Source organism: Mus caroli, unplaced genomic scaffold, assembly GCF_978045245.1.
Source record: "Mus caroli unplaced genomic scaffold, Mus_caroli_1 scaffold_16, whole genome shotgun sequence".
Lineage (NCBI taxonomy): Eukaryota > Metazoa > Chordata > Mammalia > Rodentia > Muridae > Mus > Mus caroli.
Window position 1 is genome coordinate 98,292,097 of NW_028227271.1, and position 26,853 is coordinate 98,318,949.

At 41.6% G+C, this 26,853-nt stretch overlaps 1 long non-coding RNA gene across 1 annotated transcript in view; it reads right to left on the reverse strand.

Annotated features, from left to right (window-relative positions):
* LOC147000814 (uncharacterized) overlaps window positions 1-26,853 on the reverse strand; it is an 83,664-nt gene that overhangs the window by 46,039 nt on the left and 10,772 nt on the right. Inside the window, exon 2 of the long non-coding RNA XR_015045629.1 lies at window positions 24,325-24,451. This is a non-coding gene — a long non-coding RNA (uncharacterized LOC147000814). The remainder of the gene's footprint in view (window positions 1-24,324; window positions 24,452-26,853) is intronic.

Below are 26,853 nucleotides of genomic sequence, written 5' to 3' on the forward strand. Positions count from 1 at the left end.
GGGAGATTCAGAACACAGATGTTATACTATTGTACTGAGAATGGCAGATAGTGATACTGATTGCTCAGTGATTGTTTTAAAAATTAGTTATTTACTATTAATTAATTAAATGTGCTTGGGTGTTTTTCCTGTGTATACTTCTGTGCACCTGTGTGTTCCTGAGGGCATCAGCCCCGCTCCCCGAAACTGGAGTTACAGATGGTTATGAGTTATGACAGTGCTAGGAATTGAACCTGGGTCTTATAGAAGCAGTACTCTTAACCACTGAGCCATCTCTGCAGCCCTTGATGCTTTTTAAATCTTAAATTTTTTTTGAAATTTTATTTTTTAATTCATTTTTTTACACTCCATAGTCAGTCCATTCCCTACATCCCCCATCCACCCTTTGACTGTTCCATGTCCCACAACTCCTCCCACCCCACCCTGTCTCCATGTGGATGCCCCCATCCCCCCCACCCCACCTGATTTCTAAACTCCTTGGGGCCTCCAGTCTCTTGAGGGTTAGGTGCATCATCTCTGAATGAACACAGATCCAAAGTCCTCTACTGTATGTGTGATGGGGGAGGGGGCTCATGTCAGCTGGTGTATGCTGTCTGTTTGGTGGTACAGTGTTTGAGAGATCTCAGGGGAACAGATTAATTAAGACTGTTGGTCCTCCTACAGGATTGCCCTTCTCCTTAGCTTCTTTCAGCCTTCCCTAATTCAACAACATGGTTCAGCTGCTTCTGTCCATTGGTTGGGCGCAAATATCTGCATCTGACTCTATCAGCTGCTTGTTGGGTCTTTCGGAGGGCAGTCATGATAGATCCCTTTTTGTGAGCGCTACATAACCTCAGTAATAGTGTCAGGCCTTGGGACCTCCCCTTGAGCTGGATCCCACTTTGGGCCTGTTGCTGGACCTTCTTTTCCTCAGGCTCCTCTCCATTTCCATCCCTGTGATTCTTTCAGACAAGAACAATTATGGGTCACCGGTGTGACTGTGGGATGGCAACCCCATCCCTCACTTGATGTCTTGTCTTCCTGCTGGAGGTGGACTCTATAAGTTCCCTCTCCCTACTGACATTTCATCTAAGGTCTCTCCCTTTGAGTCCTGGGAGTCTCTCACCTCTCAGGTCTCAGGTGCATTCTGGGTTTTCTGGGTTTCTATTTCCTGAGGTTGCCTTTTTACATTCTTTCTGCTGGCCCTCAGGACTTCAGTCCTTTTCCCTCACCCAATACCAGATCAGGTTCCCCTCCCCCCACTCACCCCTAAAGATGCTCCACAGGGGCAAGTGTTCCACTATGTTCATAGCAGCCTTATTTGTGATACCCAGAAGCTGGAAACAACATAGATGTTCCATGACAGAAGAATGGATACGAAAAATGTGTCTCATTTACACAATGGAATTCTGCTCAGCTATTAAGAATGAGGACATTCTGAGTTTTACAGGCAAATGGATGGGACTAGAAAATACCTGAGTGAGATAACTCAGACACAAAAGGACATGCATGGTAAGTACTCATCAATAAGTAAATATTAGCCAAGAAAAAAATAATAATACAGAATACACAAGATACAGTCCACAGAACTCAAAATCTCAATAAGCTGAAGTGCCCTAGTGAGGACACCTCAGTCCCACTTGGGAGAGAGAAGAAAGCAATCATAAGTGGGGAGAGACGGAGGGACCTAGGAGGGAAAGTAGACAGGGTGGGGAGGAGTGGGGGGAGAGGGAAACATAAATCTTAATTTTTTTAAAAGAAAGAATCTAACCCTGATATCCATGTTCAAACCAGAGCTTTAAACAATGCTGGCTGATAGTCTGTAGTTTTACACGTGAGACCCTTGTGTTTCTTATTCTTTCTTAGTACTATGGGTGACCTCAGTCTGCATCTTTCTATAATTAGGATAGTCTCTACCCTTTGTTTCCATGCAATGGGTTAACCCATTAGAACACATGATGTAGAAGTCTCTCCCGAAGAACTAGTTTCATGCCAGAGATCTCGTAGAAGTTGTTCAAGACAAGTGATTTTTGCTAAGAGTGAGTGAATCTGAGAGAGAAGGCATTACAATTTTAAGTTTTCCTCTGACAAGTTTGTTCAAGGGCCAAGGGAGCTTTCAAGGGAACCTTTCACTAAGGAGAGAAGGGCCAGACATTGAGTCTCACCACTTGATTCTCCCGTAAAGAACCCAGACCTTTGCACACATTAAGCATGTATTCTGCCACTGGCCCCTGCATTAAACGAAGTCAAGTTTCATTTTTCTCTCTCAGTCCCAGAAACTATTTTTCTTTTATATAGATTTTTGATTTATCACTGTTCCAATTTCATCTGCCAATTTATTTCAAACCCAGCATCCCTGCTGTGTGGGTAATTAAAATAAGATCCCCTCTCTCTTTTCTTCCAGTCTCCCCTATTCCAGCATCAAAGTGCAGTTTCTAACACACTTTTCTCTGAATATCGTAACACACTTCTATCTTGAGGCTAGAACCTTCGTTAAATCTATATGTTACAGCAGTAAAAGAGAAAAAAATTTCATGTTCTTAATCTGGAAATGAAGAACTGTGGAGACTGGGCACAGTACTGCACAGCTGTAATCACAGTGCTCAGGGGAAGAGGGAGGAGGATACCACACAGTGAGTTTGAGGAGAGTGCTGATCACAGAAAACCATCTCAGAAAACAAAACAAAATGGCAGCCTAGCAAAATCACAACAAAATAAAGAAAGGAGACATTTGTAACATCTTGTCAAGTGTGTTTTCAGGTACGTGCAACCATGCTCAAGCCTTTCTCAGTATTTGAAATGATTTCCCCATCTCGGGTTAAATCATTTTTTTCTGCTTCCTCTCAGAATCTGTTCTTTTCTTTTCCTTTCACGTTCGCCATGATTCCAAGTATACATCTTTAACCATCTAAGACTTCACAGCTCTCCCATTTCTCAAGATCACCCAAAAAAGGCCTTTCACTTTCTAATCTTTTTCCTTCAGAAGGCTCATCTTCATTTTTTTTCTTCAAAATCAATATTTGTCATTCAATTTCATGCAGAGTCAAGAGGCTCCTTGTTCCTTCCTTATGGTGAGTTAAGCACTTAAGGCATTGCCCTTTCTGGGACATTAGAGTAGCATGGGTCATAGCTCTTTCTGGAGTCATAAACTTTTGCATGCTATGTTATCTAACTATTTAAGAATCAAAGATAACATTTTGTAATAAAGGTTTTTAGAGTTCTCAGCTTATAGTCAGACTGTACACTAAATATTAGTTTTATTTCAGGTTCTATTTCGCTTTGTTATTTTGTTTCATTATTTTTCTGTCATGGGATCTCTATCTCCTCTTCCAAGCTGGCCTTGATCTGGTTACATAGACAAAGATGACCTTGAACTTCTGACTCTCCAGTGTCTACCTCCTTTATAGGCATGTCCTATAAACTCACAGCTTCATATCTGGGATTTATTTATTTATTTTTAAAGATCTACTAATTATTATATTTAAGTACACTGTAGCTGTCTTAAGATAGACCAGAAGAGGGCGTCAGATCTCATTATGAGTGGTTGTGAGCCACCATGTGGTTGCTGGGATTTGAACTCAGGACCTTTGGAAGAGCAGTCAGTGTTCTTAACCACTGAGCCAGCCCTCATATCTAGTTTTAATGACTTTGAACTTTCAGATAGTCAATAGTCAATGGGGGATTTTCTTGTGTTTGGCCTTATAGTACCATAATTAAATCTCTGGTGTAAAGTAGTTATGTTTTAGGGGAACTGATGCCTTAGGTCATCTGTACGTGATATAGCGAACAGTGTTTCTAGATGATGTCCAGGATGAAGCTGTCATCGTTTTTAAAGTAAATAGATGCTCTTCCTAGCTGGATAATCATGTGAACTGACTTTCAGGCCAAGTAGAGTTTCCTTCCTTCTGATTAAAGTGAGTTCTTGTCTTAGTAGTCCTAATCTCTGCAATGTTATTTACTCAGCAATATAACAGCGATAGATAAACTCAGAACAATTGTCTAAATGTGAACACTCCATCCTGGGAGGGGAGAGGGAAATGGAATACATAAAATTTAAATGAGTATTGTTTTATGCTACCACTTAGTGAGCTTCCTTCTATTGTGGCTGTGTTTGCCCCTGAGTGGGATGGAAAACTTAAGCCAGCCCCAGTTAGGCATAACTGTACATACCCCTAATCCCAGCATTTAGAAGGCTGAGGCAGGAGAATTTTGTGTTTAATGCCAGTTTATTTTATACATCAAGACTGTTCAGAAAAACAAACAATAGACAAATAAAACAAAGATAAACACAGCCCAAATATACAAAGACAAAGCCCAGAAAGTTGTTGATATTCTGCTATTTTTGGAAAATTTCAAGATTGCAAATCAGGAGTTCATTCATTTGTAAAATGTTTCTCTTGTGTGAATCTGTCTATGCCCATTCCTCAGATTCCTGTTCACAGTACACTTTACGTAAATCTCAAATATATTTTGGTCCAGCTTCTAGGGACTTAAACTCTCATTAATCTGAATATTTCTATACACTTCTGATGTCCTAAATTTTGCCATATCATTCTGTGTTTTATAAATTAAATCCAAGGATAAGAATGACAACTGTTAACTCACACAGAGTGTTTAACCCAATGGGAGATTTTAAGAGTACAATATAAAGGTTTTATATAAAAGTTCTGTGAAAAGATTAATTAATTGCTTCCACTGTAGCTGATGCTCATGACCGTGTTGAAGTTATTATTAAAACAGGAGTCTTAGCTGAACATAGTGAAAGATCAGGAGTTCAAGGACATCCTTGGCTACAAAGCAAGTTCAAGACCTAGCCTTGACTGCAAGAGACCCTGTCTCAAGAACAAACAGCAAGCACATAAACAAGTGAAACTCTTAGTGCTTTTCATGTGACTTTAGCCATCAAGCCACAGTTTTAAAAATGCAAACTGGAAATTCAGTCTCTATATACACTGTATTTATTTTTAGTCTCATCTATTTTAATGACATCTACAACAAAGCTAGTAAATATTGATGGACATGAGTCTGAGGCTAACGTCATTTACCTATGCAATTAATAGAAAGAAATAGATACTAGAAAGATAAGTCTGCTTTGACTTCCAATATATGGTATCATTATTCTACGATAATGCAAATTATTCTCTATACTAGAAATATAACCTTGAGAACATAATTTACAGACTGATATTCAATACTCCTTAAAACCTCTTCCAGTTGTCAGAACCGTTGTGGAATATAACTGATGCTTTCTGCAAAGCAGGTTATCCTGTGCTGTTATGTTGAGGGACCTCCAGGTTGCTTGTGTACATTCCCAGAAGTAACATTGTGATTAGTGGGGTTTTTTTGGTCTAATGGGTTGGTGGTGTGTTAGCGGAGAGATAGATGCTCTTTTCTATGCTTTTTACATTCATTGTGCTAACTCATCTCCACAGCAACTCTATGTCATAATTAAAGGATAGAGATGAAATAACTGGCCATGCAGCTAATAAGGACATTTGAATTTGGCTGAGTTTTACTCCCGGAGTCAGGCTTCGGATCCTAACAGTCCATCCCTGTAATTCTTGGAAGTAGAGTTGTGAAGATTTTAACATAAAAGTGGCAAGATGAAACTCCCTTTGCTATAGAATAAAACGACAAAAATAAAGACACTGTCTTGCAGTGTGATTTCACTATGGAGATCACTTACTTATTCCAAATAATAAATCAATTAACTTGTAAGTGTCAGATGACACTCCCTCCAGGTACCCCTCCCCACTCCATCAAGGTAAATCATGCATGAACCTGTGATTTACACTTATAACCTGTTTGTAAGGAGGGCGGGGAGCACACTGCAAATGTGCTTCAGCTGAGAAATGTTTAAGTTGGTGTGATTGTCTCATAGGAACGAATGAGAGGGCCCCTTGTGAACAGCAGTGTGTCACACTGATGGCTTGCATTTAAATTACTCCAATTAATCTTTCCAAGGAATGTGTGAGGTCATTATTATTTGGCAGATGGGAAAACTGAGATTCAGGAAGCCTCACTAACTTTCCTAAGACTGCAAAGAACAGAGCCAGAATACAAATCCAGTTTTGGCAGCATCCAGAATCCACACCTATCCTTCCAGGGTACCAAGAGATCACCTGGTTGAACGGTGGACAGGCTGAGATCTGTAGTGAACCACCTTGGATGCAAAGCAGCAGACTGTGCTCCTGGCAAAGATACTGTCTGCTGCTGATCAGTGCAAAGAAATGGATGCAGAGGACAATGGAGTGTTGAAGTTTCTGGCTTGATGTCTGGGTAGATGTGTTACATTTACTGGGAATATAGTTTGCTGGAAAAACTGACGGCGAAAGAAAGTAATGAGTCTAATTTGAGACATACTCAGTTTGAAACGACATTTGAACTTACAGAAAGAGCTGGCTAGAAGGCATGGAAGTCTCAAGAAGGAAGTCTGGACTGGATTTAAGAGGACTCAGTGTACAGATGGGGCAGGGGGAGCCTCTTAGTGGTAAGATTTCTCAGTTTGCCAAGATAAGAGGAGCCAAGGACTATGAGAATTCTTTGAAATGGCAAAGAGGCTAGAGCTTGAGACTGTAGAAGTAAGTGATCAAGGAGATGGGACATTTAGGACAGACCGGAGTCTCTGAACGCAAAGCAGAAAAGACTTTCAGACGGCAAACAATGCTGCTATAATGGCAGTTCAAAACTGAAGGCTTGAAAGAGATACTGCGATAAAAAGTATAGTAAGCCAACTGTACAAGTTTTTAAAAAATGTTTTACTAGTGGAATTTATAGACAATGTCCTCAGATCACAAACAAACCTAGGTTTTTACCATCAACAAGTTCTCCTCAGACCATTCTCACTTCTCTCTGCAGTCCAAACAATAAATTCTCACCAAAGGGGATGGTGGTGGTGGTGGTGGGGACTTGCTACTAGCTCACTAGGTATGTATCCCATTATCATTTGAGATGAGTCAAATCACTTGATGAGCTTGAAGGACTGCAGTTCAGTGTATGTGGTTGAAGCAGAGCGGATGCAGGAGATGGCTAGGAGAGACGGAGGAGCAGAGAGCTAGGGTCCTAAGAAATGCCTGGGTGAGTAGAACCCACTTAAATTAAGAGAACGTATTAGGGGACTGAGCATAGGGGAGCTAGGGGATTTGGGTCTGACATATGCTTTAACAGAAGCACTCTAGAAGCTTTCCTGAGGATAAAGTATGGGAACAGGGTAGAAGCACGCTCTGGAAGATCAGTTTGGAAACTTCTGGGGCCAACATGGGATGGTAGTGGCTTGAGCCGGACTGAGAGTGGTAACAATTCAGGCAAAAGCGACAATTGGAAGCCAAAAGTCTATAGAAAGAATACTGGACTGGAATGAAACTGTACATTCACACAAGTTCCCCCACTCCAGAAGGTTCGTTTTTGTTTTTGTTTTGTTTTCCTCAGTAAAAGCTGCCTGGCACCTTACTTGGTATGTAGATGGACTGAGACCAGAGAGTAGAAATAACGAAAACTTGTATGATGAGGGCCAAGTGGTAATAGAGAAAAAAGTAAAGGCAGAGAGAGGCTAAGGCTGGAGTCATATCCATGAAGAGACTCTACCCACTGCAAGATGAAGCGACCCCTGGCTACAGTCAACTTTGATCTGGTAGCTCCAAATCGTTCCTCAGTAGATCCTTTTAATATTAACAACTTTCCCAAACTCCCCATGGTAGAGTTGTACTTTGAATACTCATTAATGAAAAAAAACCCCACAGAACAACGATTTTATTAGATTTTAATTAGAACAGTAAATAAGGTGCAATTAAGAAAATATCTCTGGACACATTTTGATGTCTCCAGCCTCTTCCCAGGGTTTGGTGCCCACGTGGATGAATGCATGTTTTGAAGCCCTGGAGCCAATTCTGCAGCACACAGGTGGGAAAAGGAGCCACTCAGCTTGTTTTCTGAGTAACCTGGGGGCTTTTGCCCCTGCTGTTCCTTTCAGGAGGCCCCTTTTGTCTCTGTGTCCCGGAGGGCAGAGTACAATCCTGCTTGGAAGATTTCTCAGTTCCTGCGAGATTCCATCATCCTCCTCTGGATCCCAGTTATCACTGGTTTTTGTACTTTGCAGTCAAGTTCCATTTAAACAGTGATTCATTTACAGCTTGTATTCCTGGACACCCAAATACTTCAAATGCTCATCTTATCCACGTATCTGTAGGCATATCTTATCTCTTCCGTGACCCAGTGTTATTTTAGCCTGGGGTTATGTCTCCTTTATCTAGTTCCCAGAAGTCAACCCTTTGGTACTGAGTAGCTTAAAATGTTTCAGAAGCTGCACGTATCAAGCTGTGCTGAAGGAAAGAGATTTAGGGTTAGCGGGCAAAATAAACAAGAAGAAAGAGTTTGGTCTTAACAAAAGGAAAGGCTTTATGAGGTTTTGAGATTTCAAAAAAATGGGATAAGTTACCATTTAAATAATGAGTTCTGGGTAACTAACAATAAACAGTCAAATCATTTTCCATCGAAGCTCAACTTCCATCGAAGCTCCAAGCAATGTGATGAGTATGTGACATGTAGTATCATGTACAGTCTCCGCAATGGTCAAGAAGGCATTTTGGCAATCCCATTTTTTCTTACTGTAACTAGGTACCTCTCATAAATGCAGTTTATATATAGCAACGCATAGTTTGGAATTCAGTCCTGTGTGGTGATGTCTAAACCTGGGCATTTAACACAATGGCCCCACGTTATAGAAGGGACACTCTCACAGTAGTTGGATCCATTTCTGAGGTGACAATAGAATAGAGAGTTCCAGGGAAATGCAGAAGACCTGGGTAGCATTCTCTGCACTTGATGTGGTTTAGCCCACCATCTTCCCAGAGGAGAGCCAAAAGCTGGCACGTTGAGTAAGAGATGGATCAGTCTGCACTGAGACACCTGAGAGAATATCATTGAGTTTAGCCAACCCATACATTTTATTTAAAAAATAATTGAATAAGTCTGTACTGATTAGTTTTGTGTCAACTTGACACAGGCTGGAGTTATCACAGAGAAATGAGCTTCAGTTGGGGAAGTGCCTCTACGAGATCCAACTGTAAGGCATTTTCTCAATTAGTGATCAAGGGGGAAAGGTCCCTTGTGGGTGGTGCCTTCCCTGGGCTGGTAGTCTTGGTTCTATAAGAGAGCAGGATGAGCAAGCCAGGGGAAGCAAGCCGGTAAAGAACATCCCTCCATGGCCTCTGCATCAGCTCCTGTTTCCTTCCCTGCTTGAGTTCCAGTCCTGACTTCCTTGGTGATGAACAGCAGTGTGGAAGTGTAAGCTGAATAAACCCTTTCCTCCCCAACTCCTTCTTGGTCATGATGTTTGTGCAGGAATAGAAATGCTGACTAAGACAAAGTCCAAGATCAGGGGTACCTAATTTCTCTGTTGTTATTATTATTGTTGTTTGGGATGGGATCTCATGCAGTTCAAGCTCACCTCAAACCATTCTACAGCTGAGGATGGCTTTGAACTCTTGGTTCTCCTGCCTCTATCTCCCAAGTACAGGGATGACTCATTAGAAAACATCCAGTGACACACCGAGGAGCCAGGAGATCCCTGTCAGTGTGCAGGGAACATTCTAACTCTCTGAGAATAAGGCAAAAAGACACGCACTATGACACAAAGTTACCACAATCCTCAGCATGGGACTAAAAAAAAAAAAAAAACAGTAAGAATTTAATTATTTCTCCTTTCCTTCATACTTTCTGGATGTGTACGAAGTTTACAGGATCCCTTGGCTAAGATGGACAGATGACGTAAAACTGTAAACTGGCAATGGAAGTGCACACCTGTGATTCCAGGTCCCCAAGGGACTGAGGCAAATGGACCACAGACTTGATAGTGTTTCATCTAAGAATATACGGGATAATATCACATGTTTCTATGAGGCATCAGTCTAATCTTTACCAGAGGAGAAGGCCATATTGTCTCAATCACTTCTTTTTGATGTCGTGTTCAAGGAAGTGCACGTAAGAGATGATATCGAGCAGCCCCAAAATACTTCATGAACTCCTCGTATTCTGTAGGACATTTGCTCCCTCAGCTCACCATCTGATTGGCAGTTGGAATACATGGAAGGCTTGCCACGATATTCTATTGTTGTGGCTGCTTATTCTCACATTCCATTAAGCATAACCGAAGAGAGCTTTATTTAAGTGAATATAAGTCATCTATTTCCACTGAACTATGGCCTTAAAGAAACACACACACAATCTCTCCACTTCCTTTGGGGAGACATGTGACTAACTGCTTTCTCAGCAAGCCACTTTTCCTGAATCTGAGTCATTTCCTTTCCTACAGAGAAAAGTTGCTGCCATCACTTCCATCCCTTTTTGTAATGGCCTTTTGTGTGTACCGTATATGCCTTAAGAGAGGAGTTTTTTTTTTTTTTTTAAAAATGTCTCTTCCTTTTTTCTTATTAGGCAAGAATTGTTTAAAGAAAAAAAATGTAATGTTTTCAAAAATCTGCATTTGTGGAGATTTCTGGTACAAGAGAGTTCTCTTTAAAAGGTCCTTTTAAACAAGCATTTTAAAAATCTAAACATAAGAGAAACACACTCTAATTAAGCCCAACATCACCCAAGTATTCAGCAACTTCCTTATCTCCTGGGTTCTTCTTTAGCTTGTTTTTTGATCAACTATTCTCTAATGGTTAACTTTGAAGCTTGTCTGGCTGCCTTGTTATCCTGTCCTGATAGGCTTTGTGTCAGGCTATCTTGATTTTATTCCTCAGCTACTCCATCTCTTAGCTGTCTTTGTTAGGCCCTCTTTGGATCCTCTAACTGACAAGTTCTTTGCTCTCTGTCTTCTTTCTCCATGGGTAACTGGGACAGTCCCCCGTGTCCTTGCTGACCTTCCAGACTCATCTATCTGGTCACCTGCCGTTGTTCTTACATTCAGCCTGACTGGGCTGCTCTGAACTCCAGCCTCATGCCTCCTACAAAGCTCTTAAATGTCCCTTGCTACCTTAAAGTCAACGTGACCTAAGTGAATTCAACCATTTCTGCTTTCCTCGATTATTTCCAGACACAAACATCCAATGACAAGACATTGGGTCACCATGCCTTCATTTTCTTGTCTGACATCCCACATGAGTATTCCCCTGATCCCATTCAATTGATCTCATCAGCTCTCTTTCTAATTATGCCTGAGTGATTATCAGGCTGCCTAGTTTCTTACCTGGGCTACGCATAGATCTAAACATAAGAGAAACACAGTCTAACTTCACCCAAGTATTTAGCAACTTCCTTATGTCCTGGGCTCTTTTTCAGCTTGTTTTCTGATCATCCTCAATAACAAGAAAACACCCAATGTTTATTTCATCTGTTCATTCTAACTAAGAGATCATGTAGAATGTGCACAGATGCAAATAGCAAATAAAAAAAGTGACGGAAAGGGGAAATAATTAAAATTTCATGCCAGAGATTTATTATAAAACAAGAAAATACATGCTCATTGTCAGCTATTGGATGGAACACAGGGTCCCCAATGGAGGAGCTAGAGAAAGTACCCAAGGAGCTGAAGGGGTCTGCAACGCTATAGGTGGAACAACAATATGAACTAACCAGTACCTGCAGAACTTGTATCTCTAGCTGCATATGTAGCAGAAGATGACCTAGTTGGTCATCAATGGGAAGAGAGGCCCCTTGATCTTGCAAAGGTTATATGCCCCAGTAGAGGGGAATGCCAGGGCCAAGAAGTGGGAGTGGGTGGGTAGGGGAGCAGGGTGGGAGGGGGGTATAGGGGACTTTCAGGATAGCATTTGAAATGAAAATAAAGAAAATATCTAATAAAACTTGAAAAAAAGAGAAACCACCCATGAAGTATTCAATTGACTTGAAGCCTTTGATATATTCCCATTTCAAATAAAGACTGCAAACTCCCTTATATATGCAGCTGCTGCTGCTTTGCCATGGCCCAGATTCCACATCCTTACCTACCACTGCAAAGGCACACACACTAACTTTGAGATGACCTTTGCAAGTGTTTTCTTGCACACACTGTTATTATATCTACTTGAAATTATTCCCTTTTTTTCCCCTGCCTAATAATTGCTGTTCCCCACAACCCTAAAGTTAGCTCAAATAATCCACTTGCAGCTTAGTGCGTGTTATCTGTTCTTGCGCTAAAGCGCTCCCATTGGCCCTACCTATGCATTAGCTTTGGATTTTAAATGCTAAATAGTAAAAAGTAGTGTTTAGAAGGCAGGGGATGTCTTCTTGTTTGGCTTGTGGCAGGCCTTTGCTTGCTATTTGCTGACCACACTGAACTAATACAAGTCTTATCCATGGAGGAAGCGATTTCAAGTACCAGCTCTAAGCATTATGGCTACGTTTTCTCCCTTCCAAAGAATTTATGATTCAGACCGAAAGCAAGGGCAGTGAATATGCAGTACCTGAATTGAGAGTCTGTGGAGTCTGTCAAAGATGTAGTGAGGCATTGGCCAGCTCTTACCTGCCTTATTCTTTATACAACATTATTGAGCACAAGACAAAAGAGGTCAGGTCCAGGAGCTACAGAACACTGTGTGCACACAGTCAAAGGCAATTTATCTCTTTCCCAAAGGGAAGAAAAATGGGGGTACCCAGCCTTCCTCTCTACAATCTCTTGTGGAAGAGTACTCAAAGAACTGTTCCCTTACTCTTGATCTAATTTAGTCAGTTGCTGAGGAAAGACTACAGATTTGCCTGCGTGTCACAGCAGCAGAGGAGATCACTTTTGGAGAAAGAAGGGATGCAAGAAGCAGCAGGCACTCAGTTTAAAGCCAAAACTGGGGATTCCTGGGGTTTAACAGATGCTACTTAGCATGTAAGTGAGTTTGCTCAATTGTCTTATCAAGACAGAGTTCCAGCTGCAAGAAGCTATGGAATGCATATGCCCAGAATTAGGAGTTGAGTGGTTTGGAGATGTGAAATCAGATTTTCCAAATCACTAGGCCTAAAAGACTCAGCTCTGCTCTTCAGAGAGAGTAGAAGTCAGGGGACCTGATTCTCAGAGAGCATCAATAGCTAGCCTATGTTAGCAAATAAATAGCAAGAGTACATGCCCCCAACAGCTACCACAGGGAGATAGAGAAAGATACAGAGATAAATGGATAGAGTGCAAGGAAGGAGAGAGAGAAACCTTGATAGCAGCAGATGAAGATGACATCTCTTTCTATTTTCTTTCTGTCTGGCCCCTCGGCTCCTGACTTGAGAAGTAATACATACCTACTCCAGAACCCATGTGCTTGCATTATACATTCAGAACTGCACCTGGTTCTCTGAAATGGTCCCCTGAGCTGATCCAGGACTTCTACGGACCAAGTATCTTTCGAAACCTCTACATCATACTACTGCAGACATCGCCTATATGGCATCGCCAGACTTATATACAAGCAATGTTAGTAACAGTTGAATGTTAGCTTCGTAAGGTTGCATCCATAGGGTTCTATCGATGCCGGAAGCAACTGAGTACCCAGGGGCAGGTGAGACTAAGAATCCTTTGCAATGCTGATAGTCACGTAATTCTTAACTTGGCGGGGGAATTACATTGTGTGGATGTAGTGTAGGACTTCAAACACATTGGTAAACTCAGAGTCAAAGATTGGCTGTGATGATAATCAGTGTGTCTAGCTTCCCTGTCTTACTCCTCCTCAAGTTTTAAGTGGATTTAAGCAATTTGAAAACAAAGGCGTATCAAACGGTTAAGCGATTTTAGCAGCCATGATTCAGCAAGGGCAGGTACATTTGGGTGATATTTTTACAATGGCTTTTAAATGCTCTGGGTGTCCCATTTAGACATCCATGGGGCATCTCACTACACAATGACCCGAATAATCATGAAAGAAGGCTGGGTTTTGCACATTTCTGGAAATCTATTCAAATATCTAAGCTTCTCTCCCCCCCCCCCCTTTTTGGGTTTAAAATGTAGCATGAAGGCTTTGTATTAAGTAAGAAATATAAATGCAACTTGTAAATGTTTCAGGCTTTGGCTAGCCTCAGAAACGATACCTAAAGTTGCCTGCGTTCAGACAGCACCCAGGGCCCGGGATTTCTTTGTCGTCACAGCGCCCCCTGCTGGTTCAGGATGAGACCTGCAAGACTGCCTGCCCGTTTCCCTTCAGCTTTTCAGGGCCTCTGGAAACAAGGCTGGAAAACATTATCCTCAACTGAACCGTAGCCAGGAAAATCTCAGGAGGGAATTCTTTCCTGACATAAAATTAAACCTGGCTTCAGCATATCTGAAGAGGGGAAAGAAGGAAAACTTACTGTTGATGTTTCTTGGCTTGAGATTTTTTTCTCCCCCTTGTTCTTAAAGCAACATTATTTTTAAAAGCTGAAACGAGACGTGCCATCTGCCAATTTGGCCCTGTCCCTCCATTCCCTTCAGTTCACATTTCACTGTCTTGTCCCAGTCCGTCCTTTTTCCCTAATCCAAAAAAAGTTGTTTTAAGTGAACAAATGCTTTTCAACTCATCCGTAGGAACAAGTGGAGAGAGTGTCTTTACCTCGCACAGCAGGGAATCTGGCCTTAAAAGTTCCACAAAGTTTCAGGGATTGCGTCACCGAGGCTAACCAGGTCTGCCCATAATCTGACCAACAGATCTCTGTCTCTTGAGAAGTGGCTCAGAAGCACACGACCCTCAGCAATAGGTATTCAAGGCTGGACTGGGTGCACTGCTGAGTTAGAGCCAACAACTTGAAGGTTAAAGAGCAGGAGGCTTTTCCTGCCTGTCTGTTCCTGTGCTAGATGGTTCAGTGATTATATGATCTAGTTAGGCTAAAGACTGTTCACTCAACCCCTGATGTGTCATGGTGTTAAAACAAAATCAAGCAAAACAAAACAATAACAACACACCTGCACGAGGGTATTTATGACCTGGGAAGTGAGACATTCCTGTATTTCAGACATACTTGCCAAGTTAGTGCTAATCTGCGGTCATCTCTTTGTCTGGCATGACTGTTTTTTTTCCCCCTCCCCATCAAAAGCTATAGTGTGACTTATCACTCATCGCTGCCACCATTAAATAATACCAGGCACTGTCCACTGTCCTGTTTTATTGTTTCAAGAAAAAAAAATCCTGTCCTTGTAACGTTGTAGTGACACTTCTATCATGAGTTGGATAACTATTTGCAAGACGCTTTTAATAACTTTTTATTGTGTTTCACAGGTCAGTTTGTCTGCCCATACACCACTATCAATATGCCTTCATTGATACCGACATTGGATCACTTCCATCACGGGAAGGGCAGCACCTGGTCCTCACAGGAAGATACTTGCTCTCAACGTGGATGTACTTTATTCATGTTTGACAGTCGGCCATCACTTTCTGTCTGGACCATTCAATATTCTCCCTTCTCCCCATGCCATACCGACGTTTACACTGGCGATAGTGATGTAAGTCTAATTAAATAGTAAGCATTTGCATTTGATCAATTTCTTATTGGTGGTAGATTGATCTATTTTTACTAACTGTATAGGCTTCCTTTCTACAAAGCGAGAATATATCTGCATTGCTATGGAATTTACAGTGTTTCCTGTTTTAGAGGGTATTCTCTGCTCTACAGCTGGCAGGGTTGACCACGTGACTTGTTTTGGCCAATGAGCTATGAGCAGACATGCCACGTGGCTTGTCTGCACTTTTCAAATACTGTGGTATGTTTCTGGAAGTCCTGTCCCTAGGGAAGCCCCTTCAGCTGAGTACTAAGAGTAGTGTGAGAAGGCACAGGAAAGAATCACAGCAGCGGTCACAGCCACTACTACTGTGCCACACGAATGATAAACAATCGTGTGTTTAGCAGGCCACTGAGAATTGAGATTTGTTTTTTTTTGTTGACCAGTTCGCATCCCTTCACGATGGAGTCCCACACTCCCCTTTTGGTCCTCCGAGGAACTGGGACAGAGCATGTACTTTACGTGCCAGCCAATGATGAAACATGTCCAGCCCCTAGATTCTCTTTCTGTGCTTAGTCTTTTCCAATCTCAAGCGGCCAATTCCCAGTCTTCAGTAAAGCTTACTTTGAGATCTTTCCAGATAGCTCAAAATATCTCTCCCATGGAAATTTTAGATACATTGGTTCAAAATGAGTTTTTTTCTTTCTCTGAATTCCTACAAGGACATCATGCTTACGGTTCCTGTCACTCAATTGGTTGATAGTCATAAGCAGTGCTCTTTATTACATAGCAGATGCTATTTTTAGACCTGTTGCATTGGCTTGGATATGCTAAGGTGGACTAAAATGAAAAATATTTACTAGGGGTGGAGAAAGAGCAAGCAGGATAAAAAATAAAAAAGAGGGGGCAATAGAAAGTGGTAGCATCCCACAGTGGGTCTGATGGGTAGGGAGAGAAGGAGGCAGGGGAGGAGGACTAGGTAAGAGTACCACCGACTGCCGCTACATCTCAAAGGGTGTTTAACCAAACCAATGGATAAGCTGTCATCCAAAGCCGATACTGGGGAGGATCCAATAGCTCACAGACATCGGCCACACCACTATGAGTCGCCATTGGCAGCTAGCAGCTCTGTGCACTATTATGGTCAACCACAGCTGGGGTTGTGGCCAATCCTGCATATATGGCGTGATAGCTGAGTAGATTATTTTCATAGGAATCCCCTAAGTCTTTTGAAGTCAGTATTATTATCATTACTGCTTTTATAAATTTTAATTTTTAATTACATCTATGCCCATGTATCTGTTTGATGGGTGTGTTATGGTTTGAATATGCTTAGCCCAGGGAGTGGCACTATTAAAGAGGTGTGACTTTGTTGGAGCAGGTGTGGTCTTGTTGGAGGAAGAGTGTCACTTTGGGCATGGGCTTTAAGACCCTCATCCTTGCTCTGTGGAAGCCACACTTCTCCTGTCTGAATTTAGATGAAGATGTCGAACTCTCAGCTCCTCCTGCATCATGCCTGCCTGGATGCTGCCATGCTCCCACCTTGGTGATAATGGACTAAACCTCTGAACCTGTAAGCCAGCCTCAATTAAATGTTGTCCTTATAAGAGTGCCTTGGTCACGGTATCTGTTCACAGCAGTAAAACCCTTACTAAGACAGGGGGTATATGTCCAGTTGCCTGTAGATGCCAGAAGAAAGCATCAGATTTTCTTGGAGCTGGGGTTATAGGCTGCTGTGAGCTGCCTAATGTGGGTGCTTGGAACCTAGTTTGGGTCCTTTACAAGAGTAGAATATGCTCTTAATCTCTGAGCTCCATCTCCAGCCCCTATTACTCTTGTTTTAATGGGAGGAACAGAGAACCAGAGAGACTTAGGAGAGTTCTTTATCCTTTCATGATGGAGCCAAAGCCCATCTTCCAAAGTTATCACATGGTGGCATTCATGTTGGTATTGTCTAAGTGTATGAATGAGTAAGTACACTATGGGCTGTCTATAAAATAGTAAAAGTCTGACAGGTCACACTGTCTTAGTTAGGGTGTTACTACTGTAAATAGACACCATGACCAAAGCAACTCTTATAAAGAACAACATTTAATTGGGGCTGGCTTACAGGTTCAGAGGTTCTGTCTATTATCATAAAGGTGAAAGCATGGCAGGATCCAGGAAGACATGTGACTAGAGGAGCTGACCAGTCTACATCTTCATCCAAGGCAGGAAAAGACTGGATTCCAGGGAGCTAGGATGAGGGTCTTAAAGACCATGCCCACACTGACACACTTCTAACAAGGCCACACCTACCCCCAAAAGGCCACACCTCCAAATAGTGCCACTCCCTGGGCCAACCATATGCAAACCACCACATACAATTACCCCTGTTTTTGTTGACCTGGAACTGCAAAATATACTTTCCAGATTTGTGGGTGAGAGTCTCTCAAGAATGGCCTGTATTGCTTACAAGTTTATTACCTGCTTGTGGACGAAGGGCTAGCATAGGAGGGTCTTGTTTGTTTTTTTTTTTAAGCTGATTACAATTGTAATACAATATTTTTATATGGCTATGACATCTCATCAGAAACATTTTCTCGACACCAGGGGAATCCATGTGGCTCTCGTACACTTCCACCTTTCATCCTTGGTGGTTATCTCAGCTCCACCTGCATCCGTGTCAAATGCAGGATAGGTCGTTGAGTGTGCAGCCTGTTATATTATGCTGTGGAAAAACCTGCTCAGCTTTGTTTTGAGACAGGGTCCTCATGGCTTTAGTATAGGCTTATAAATCACTGCCTTTCATCAGGGACCCTGGCACACCTTGAGATTTTGCATTTAAATTCAAGCTTCTGAAATAGATATGTTCATGCATAAGTTCATATGAGCATGGCCTCTTTAAATGGGAGTGGAAAACCAAACACTTCAAAAACCTTTGTTCTGGCTGTGACATGGCATTTTAATGTCTTTCCTCATGTTTCCTCAACCACACGCACAGCTAAGACTTGACACTAATGCCCCCAGCTCTTTGACCCTGGACTACCAGGTACTTTGTTACAATTTTGAGTTTCTAAGGAGAGAGTCATGCTCTCCCTTATCTTTCTATGTCCCTTGTCCCGTCTGTGTGTTAAGACACTGTGCAGATGGAATCACTTGCTCAGCATGCAGGAGTGGCCTGACCTGTCTGGAGAATGAAACATTCTCCTACACGCTCGTGCAGGACATGGCTAGACATGGAGAGCAAACAGTAGTGTCTACTATGGGCTGGCTGAGTGACTCCGCCTTCTAGGTGAACAGAAATGTTCTTGAAGAACATAAAAGGGAAGAGTCTTAGGTATTATAGCAAAGAAGGTCCCCTTTCTCTCCTACTGTTTTCTTAGCTTAGAGATCCATAGCATACATTTGCCCCCTGGGATGCTCTGCACTACACTGTGGTGAGTGGAGCATCTGAGGTATTTCAGCAAGCCACGCAAAAGGCACCATGAGGAAGATGAGGAAAGGGAAGTCCTAGATCCCTAGAGGTTTACACTTGTCGTTTCTTTGATCCCCGGGTAGCGATAACCTCTTTTCTGAGTGGCAGTAGGCTTGAGGTGGAAGCTGGTGGGTGTTTCTTATAATCTGCTGCCTGCCTGCATGCCTGCCTGTTGCTGAGCCGCCTGAAGAAAGTTGGGACTCTCTTGCTGTGGGAAGGACAGCTGATGAGTGTGTGTGTGTGTGTGTGTGAATTCTGAGAAGAATCTGCTTGCTCTGACTTCCCCAGGATACCTGGAGTGGCAAGAATCCTCCAGACAAATCAGAAAAACAAATTGCTTAAAAGAGTGATTCCCTTTACAAAGTAGCCATTTTAAATTACAATTCATCTCTGAAGAATGGAAGAATAACATCTACTAGGTAGTTAATAATGTACATTTTTATGTTTTACTGAAGTTCTGGAGACCACACCAAGGTCCTTACGTATACTGGGTTATCACTCCCCCAGTGTACTATACCTGCAGCTCAATAATTATTGTCTTGGAGTTAGAAAGGGAGGGATTAAAGCTGTGCCAACAGAGTGGGCAACAGAGAGTGTGCCTCCTCCGGGGACAAACCCAGAACACTCCAGGCCTCTCCTCTCCTTTTGTATTTGCTGTTGCACATATCACTTCATTCATAAATGGGCGCTATCTCACAAGTTAAATGATAGTTTTATGTATTCTGTCTTAACTCCTTAACCATATATTTTTTAAGAATAAGCACATATGGTATAATTTTAATTTGCTGCAAAGTAACGCCTGGCTTAGTTTTCCATCTAAAGCCTTTACTTTAAAAAGTTTTGGTTTGTTGGTTAGTGACTAAATCACAGGGATTATCAGAAACATTGGGCAACACAATGGTTTGACTTTGGTTTGCTTCTGTGGAGTCTCTAACAATGACATTAATTATAGCAGCAAATTAACATGCAATGTGCACAATGCATGGGAAGCTCCTGTCACTCCACTGCACTCATGGAAAATATGTGTAAACTACTCATCACGCTTACCCTTAAAGTATATTAAATAGTTATAACTTTTCCTTGTCAATGAGGAGAAACCATTTTCATATCCACAGTTTTTCAATTGCATCACAATGTGAATATTTTCATCCTTTGAAATATCCACATCCTAGTTTGTTATTGATTCTGACTTTTAAAAGTTCTTAAACTCTAAGCCTCAATTTTTAAAATTCTCCCAAAAATGTTATAGACAGGACAGGACTCAAACACCAGTGATTCATGAAATAAGGAGATAATCTTCTAAAATTATTTTTAATTTTTATAACTTTATTACTGTAAGTGACTTTGTAATTACAGGTAATTGTAACTTATTTTTCTTTTCAGTGTGGTAAAATGATTAATACTATAAGCTTTGGAGACCAATAAAGGCGATAAAATCTGACTACCCCTTTTAGTGTGACTTGGGGCAATTTTCCAATTTCCTTGTTTGTCATATGGAGCAGAGTACTGTGTCATAGTGTTGTGCTTGTTGGTGAGGGCTAATGTGACAAAATTCTAAACTTGGCATAGTGTCACAGTGGTGATGAGGTAAGGAGACAATATTCTAAAGCTGTGCTTCTCAGGGTTCCTGGCAGAAAAATGCTGATACACTCAATTGAGGAAGTTTAAGAAGAGTTTAAGAAACTTACAATACAGAGATAAGAGTTAATGATGGAGGTAGCTGCAGGGTGGCTACTACTGTATCTTATAATCAGGAGGAGGAGGGGAGGGGAAGGGGGAGGAGAGGAGGACAGAAGGGGGAAGGGGGAAAGGGGAAAGGGAAGGGAGGGGGAGGGGAAGTAAAGGGGAGGGGGAGGGAGAGAAGAAGAGAGGGAGATGGAGAGGGAGAGAGTCTCTTTGCTGTCCATCCCTCTAAGCCTGAGGGATGAGCAGAAAGAGATCTGGAGGGAATGATCTGTGTGGGACATACATTGGATGTGGGGTCACTTACTAGTGACTCGGCCAGTATGAAGGAAGAGAAGAGGAGATGGAGAAACCCTGGAAGAGACCCAACACAGAGACAGTTGGCCGAGTGCCAACTGTAGTAGCACTCAGTGAATGCTTACAGCTCTTCAACTAATAGGACAGAACTAGTGTTGATAGCTATACACTGTCTTCTGCTGTCTGCCCACTTCCCTCTAGGGCATCTGATGCCTCTGTCTACCAAGCCAGACTGAGGAGGGTAAAGCAGAGCCAGGGAGGAGTAGGTTCCACAGGGCTCCAATCCAGCCAGGAATGCTGGGAGCATCACAGCTCTTCACCTAAATATGACAGAGATACTATTTCTTTCTATGTCTTAAGAGACAAAAATAGTATCTGGTTTTATATGCCTAGAGGTATCACAGGGATTACAATCTGGTTTCGACCAATTCATTTAGATTTCTGAAGAGTTTTTTAGTTCAGGGGCTAGAGACTGAATTTCCTAAGTGCCTGCTGACACACCTCTCTTGTATTGGGGAATAAACATGGAGAAGAATTTCCATGGCTGTCATAATGTGTGTTGCTCCTGCTCATGCTACCTGTAATAGTTGGTAGCTCTGTTTGGAGAAGCTTAGGGGACATGCCTTGCTGGGGAAAGCAAGTCACAGGAGGAAGGCTTTGAGAGTTCATAGTATGCTTTACTCCCCTCCCCGTCTTTGTTTCCTCGCTGCAGTAAGAGGTGTAATCTCTCAGCTTCCTGCTCCTGCCGCCATGACTATTGCTTGCTGCTGTGCTTATCTACCAGGACAGACCCTTACTCTCCTGCAACCATAAGCAAATAAACTCTTCCTTCTGTGAATTGCTTCTGGTCATGATGTTTGTCACAGTAACAGAAAATAACTCGTACATTATCTACATATTTCTTACTTCTACATACTTCTTACTAAGACTAAAATGAACACCTTGCTTATTAAAATGGCTTTCTAAACAGTGGTACATGCTAAAACTTACTCTTGGGCTCTTCCCGTTGTAAAGCCAGCTCCCGAATGACCTTTTCAAATCTTACTGATTTACATGTCATTTATAATGAGAAGACATCAATATTGGCCTAGATAGATCTCGATTACCTTGATGTCCTTGCTAGCATATCCCACGATGCACTGGCCCTTGTATTTTGCCATAGAACCACGGTAGGAAAGTTGACACCCAACAACATTCTTAATTCTCCCTTGTGCATCACCAGCCCCTTCTGAAAATTCTTGGTAGTCATTCGGCTCACAGAAGGTACTGAGCTTTAGACCTTGTGCCACTACGTGCATTGTGGAGTTCTCTTTCTTTTACCTCACCTGGTTTAGAATCATTCAGACCCATGTCCACAAGCCAGTCTCATCAACTTCCTTTGAAACACCATTCCTTTTTCCGCCCTTTAACTGTAGGCTTGGGTTGGCTCTCATCACCTGAATTTGAATTAGCAATCTCTACATTATGCTTTCACACTCATAGGTTCCTCTTCTCCCGTGGTGCAGTCATGCTTTCTGCACAGTCAGGGCACTTCTCTGCCCACTTGAAGTCAAAGCTTAACCTCCAAAGTTGCAATGTGGTCTATACTGTCAGTCCCTCTGTCTGATTGTCTCATCGGTTGTTCTTTCCAGGTACACCGGGCTTCCTTGCCGATTCACTGATCCACTGATGAGCTCAGCATTCCCTACCTGGACAGGCATCCGTACCCGTTTCCCAAGCTTTGTAGGCTCCTTTCTTCCCTCGATCTGACTGTCTCTACATTTTCAACAGCCTTGCTCAAGATCTCTTCCTAGGTGGGGCCTTCTCTGACCGGGAAAATAGAACACACAGTGGTGGCACTTTCGACCTCGCTTCCTTGATTAATTCTTTCACACAATGAGCTCAACATCTCACTTGGAGTTTCATGTTCTTCTTTGTGTTTAATCTTCTTCTTCTTAGCTTATAAGCTCTAGGAGGTCAGGGACGTCTGGCACACTTAATATTTGCCGTATTTCCATGGCTGAGACATGGATGAACTAATGCATGACACAGAATTGCTAGGCTAGTTAACATTTTATGATTCTCTGGGTCATTCTGATTTTTCTAAAATGAAATAATTCCTGGAATCTTGGTCTATACTGTTTTATTGATTTATTGATTGATTGATTGCCAATGCTTAACATAGAAGGTAATTTTTAAGTTGACTTTTGTTTTTAAAGGAAATACATTTTTTCACAAACTTTAAAAAAAAACAGTAAGTCATAAGACATAAACATTAAGATGACAAAGATTTCCACCAATAGTTGTTTTGAGATTATCTGTCCAGCATTCAGAACACACAGGATCCTGGACGTCTGTCTGTTTTCTCCTGCCATCATCATGGTCCCAGACTGATCTGGGGGAAATGATTTCCACTGAATTTGGGAGAAGAGTTTGAATTTTCTAGAACCTGTCACTCTAGTCACATGGTTCTTCCAGTTTTCTGGAAGCCTCTGGGATAAATCACAAGGATAAGAACATTGCCATGGTGGTATATCTGCAGATTCTTTTGCGATCCCTGTTTTATTTGCAACAAAAATGACTCTTTTCAAAATATTTCACTTATTTAGTGTCTTTGTCTATGGGGGTGGTTCTAGCTTGTGATGCTATGCATTTAGAGGCCAGTGGGTTCTCCCATGTAGGTTCCAGGGATCAAACTTCATTCCAAAAGCTTGATAGCAGACAGACACCCTTACACTGAGGAAACTCACCCGCCCCAGGAGCATCTTCTAATGGCATAACTTCCTTAGCTGCACTCTGAAGGGGGGAAACTTACCCAGCAGATATTTATGGGATTTCTTTTATGGGAATGCTCAAATGCCAAAAACGTTTTGGGGAAGGCTAGCTAAAGTAGGCTAAATAGAATGTAAATTACACACATCCATTGTGTATTTTCTATGACAACCCATGTTGTGAGTCTTCAGTAGGGAAACCAGGCATATTGAATTTTCTAAATTGACTTTACCACAGAATTTGGTTCACAGACACAGACCTCAAGTTGAACTGAACGTGATTTGGAAATCCCATTGTACTTTGGACAGATTTGATTTGATTTTCATATGACCTACTTAGCTTTGTTTTACACATAAAGCAAATGAAGGTTTCGCATTAGAACAGGACACCTTCATGGGTTACAGAGGGACAGACTGAACTGAAATTAAGCCCTTCTCCTGTTCCTAATTTTACTTTTCATTCCACTGTACTATAATGCTATCTGGATTATTTCGCTGAGCTTGTTGTATGTCCTTTCTCTTTATGCCCATTTGTAACAGTGTGGCTGATGTAGTGATTGTAAAGAAAGGATACTTATTTCTCATTGTCCTGAGGGTTGGGAAGGTTAGTAATAATGGGATAACAGCCTTTCTATCATATAACATGGGGGATGTCCCATGGCAAACGAACATCACAGAGCATGAAGACATGGGCGAGAGACAGCCCACTTTTAGAGCAGTGCCACTCCACCAGTGACTTACCCACCACAGGATAATGACAATAGTCCACTTACCAGGGTGCAGTTCTCAGGAGAGTCCCATTTCCAGTCAGGATGATCAGAGTTGGAGTTAAACTTCAGCAGGAATTTTGTAGGGATGTTCAAACCACAATACCATATCAAATCACCACAAACTGGGTTGCTTAAGCAAAGAAAACAACAACAAAATTATTTTCTCAGGCTCTGAGATAATCTTTTTTCCCCTTTCCTTGCTTCTGGAAGTTCTTGTTCTCTGTCTCTGTCTCTGTCTCTGTCTCTCTCTCTGTCTCTCTTTCTCTCTCTCTCATCAGTCTGTTTCTCTGTCTTTGTCTCTGTCTCACTCTTTCTCCTATTTCCTTCTTTCTTTCTGTCTTGATTGGGACTTAACCCAGGATAAATTCTATTCTACTGCTAAGTTCCACTTTTTAGCCACATTTTTCTTTCTTTTTAAAAATTAGATGTTTTCTTCATTTACATTTCAAATGCTATACCCAAAGCCTCCTATACCCTCTCCCCACCCTGCTCCCCAACCTACCCACTCCCACTTCCTCAACCTGGCATTCCCCTGTACTGGGGCATATAATCTTCGCAAGACCAAGGGCTTCTCCTCCCATTGATGGCCGACTACGCCATCTTCTGCTACATATGCAACTAGAGACACAAACTCTGGGGGGTACTGGTTAGTTCATATTGTTGTTCCTCCTATAGGGTTGCAGACTCCTATAGCTCCTTGGGTACTTTCTCTAGCTCCTTCATTGGGGGGTCCTGTGTTCCATCCTATAGATGAATGTGAGCACCCACTTCTGTATTTGCCAGGCACTGGCATAGCCTCAGAAGAGACAGCTATATCAGGGTCCTTTCAGCAAAATCTTGCTGACATATACAAATTATTTTGATGCAATCCTAACTTAATTGTTCAAGGTTATAAAGATTTTTGATATTGGTCAGATAGTAGTTAAATAAAACATAAAATATTTCTAAGCATTCTAGGTTGATGGTACAGTCATGCTAACAGTTACCTTTATTAGGTGTTTTCTGTGTGCTATTTAGACTTTTATGTTTTGTGCTTTCTCAACTTTATTAAAATGTTTCTCATAGTGGTCTTGTGAAGGAAATATTTTAATATTCTCAGTTTATTACTAGAGATGATGTCACATAACACACATGATAAAACATGAACTTGAATCTGAACTATCTTGGTGACAGCTGATTCAGAATGAAGAGCCACATCTCTGCTCTGCCTTAGCATATCTACAGGATCTGTCTGCAGGATGTACAGCTGGAAAATCCAACAATCACAGATTAGGACTGCACAAGGGCTGACCCTTCCATTGGGCTCTGCCATAGAAAGTGTTCACATCTATTGTTCCAACTGTGTCTAGGAAGTACTTTGGTAGTATTTTTGGTAGAAGAAACCAACATATGATTATATAAGTGACTGTGATCAAGGAGAGGAACAAATAGTTCTTTTTTAAATCCTCCTTGTCTGTCTTCCCTTTCCTTCTTCCTCTTGTCATCAGTGTCTGCAAATCATGAGTCACCTCTACCCACTCTCATGCATTAGTGATCCTCTCAACTGCACATGTGGGTAAATGTGCGGGTATAAATACTTCTATTTGGACCCAGTGGGTCAAAGCAAGGGCCATTACTGCAACGCCAAAGACTAGTGAATGAAAGACATTTGTGGTCATAACACTACGCATCCCACTCAGCTTTTCATGTGTTTTATAAAGTTGTGATTTATGTAAAAAAAAACTCATTTTTTTGTCAAGCTCAAAACATCTACAGCTTATAGTTTATCTTAACTCTTTTTTTCCAAATTATTTATTTATTTATTTATTTATTTATTTATTTATTTATTTATTTATTTATTTATTTATCTATTTACTATGGTCTTTGTATGTTGTTCTTACTAGCCTGGCACTTTCTATGCAGACCAGGCTGGCTTTGAACTCATAGAGATTCATTTACCTTTGATTCCCAGAGTGCTGGGATTAAAGGCATATGTCACCATGCCTCGCTTTTCTGCACACTGCAATTTCCAGATGACAAATTGTGCATGTATGCCATAATGTACAGATAACATACTATGCACATGTTCTCTTGTGTAATGTGTGAAGTGGAATGTTTTATCAGGAAGTTACACGTGTACCTAACAATGTCTGCCCATCTGTTACAACGATGGAGGGCTGGTAATCAAAACCATTTGGTGCTGAAATCAATTGATCAGTGAAGTCACTTCAGAATGCTCATTATATCTTGGCCAGTTGAGAATGGCATGTGTGTGTCTCAAAACCAGAATAGCTCCATATATTTAAGCAGATGGTACCTTTCCAAAGATGGCTGAAGAAAAGAATAATGAAGACCTGAGGTTGGGCCAAGTCTTCTTAGCAGTGCTCTGATCTTGCCAAGGAAACTACATGCCAAACAATCTTACTCATTTTCTAGGCCATCTTCTCAAAAGGCTGAGATGCCACAGGGGAATACCTTAGAAATTAATTTTTGTTTTTTTGATGGAAAGTAGAATCTTCTTCATACACTTAGGTGAGAAAATGTCTTTGGAAT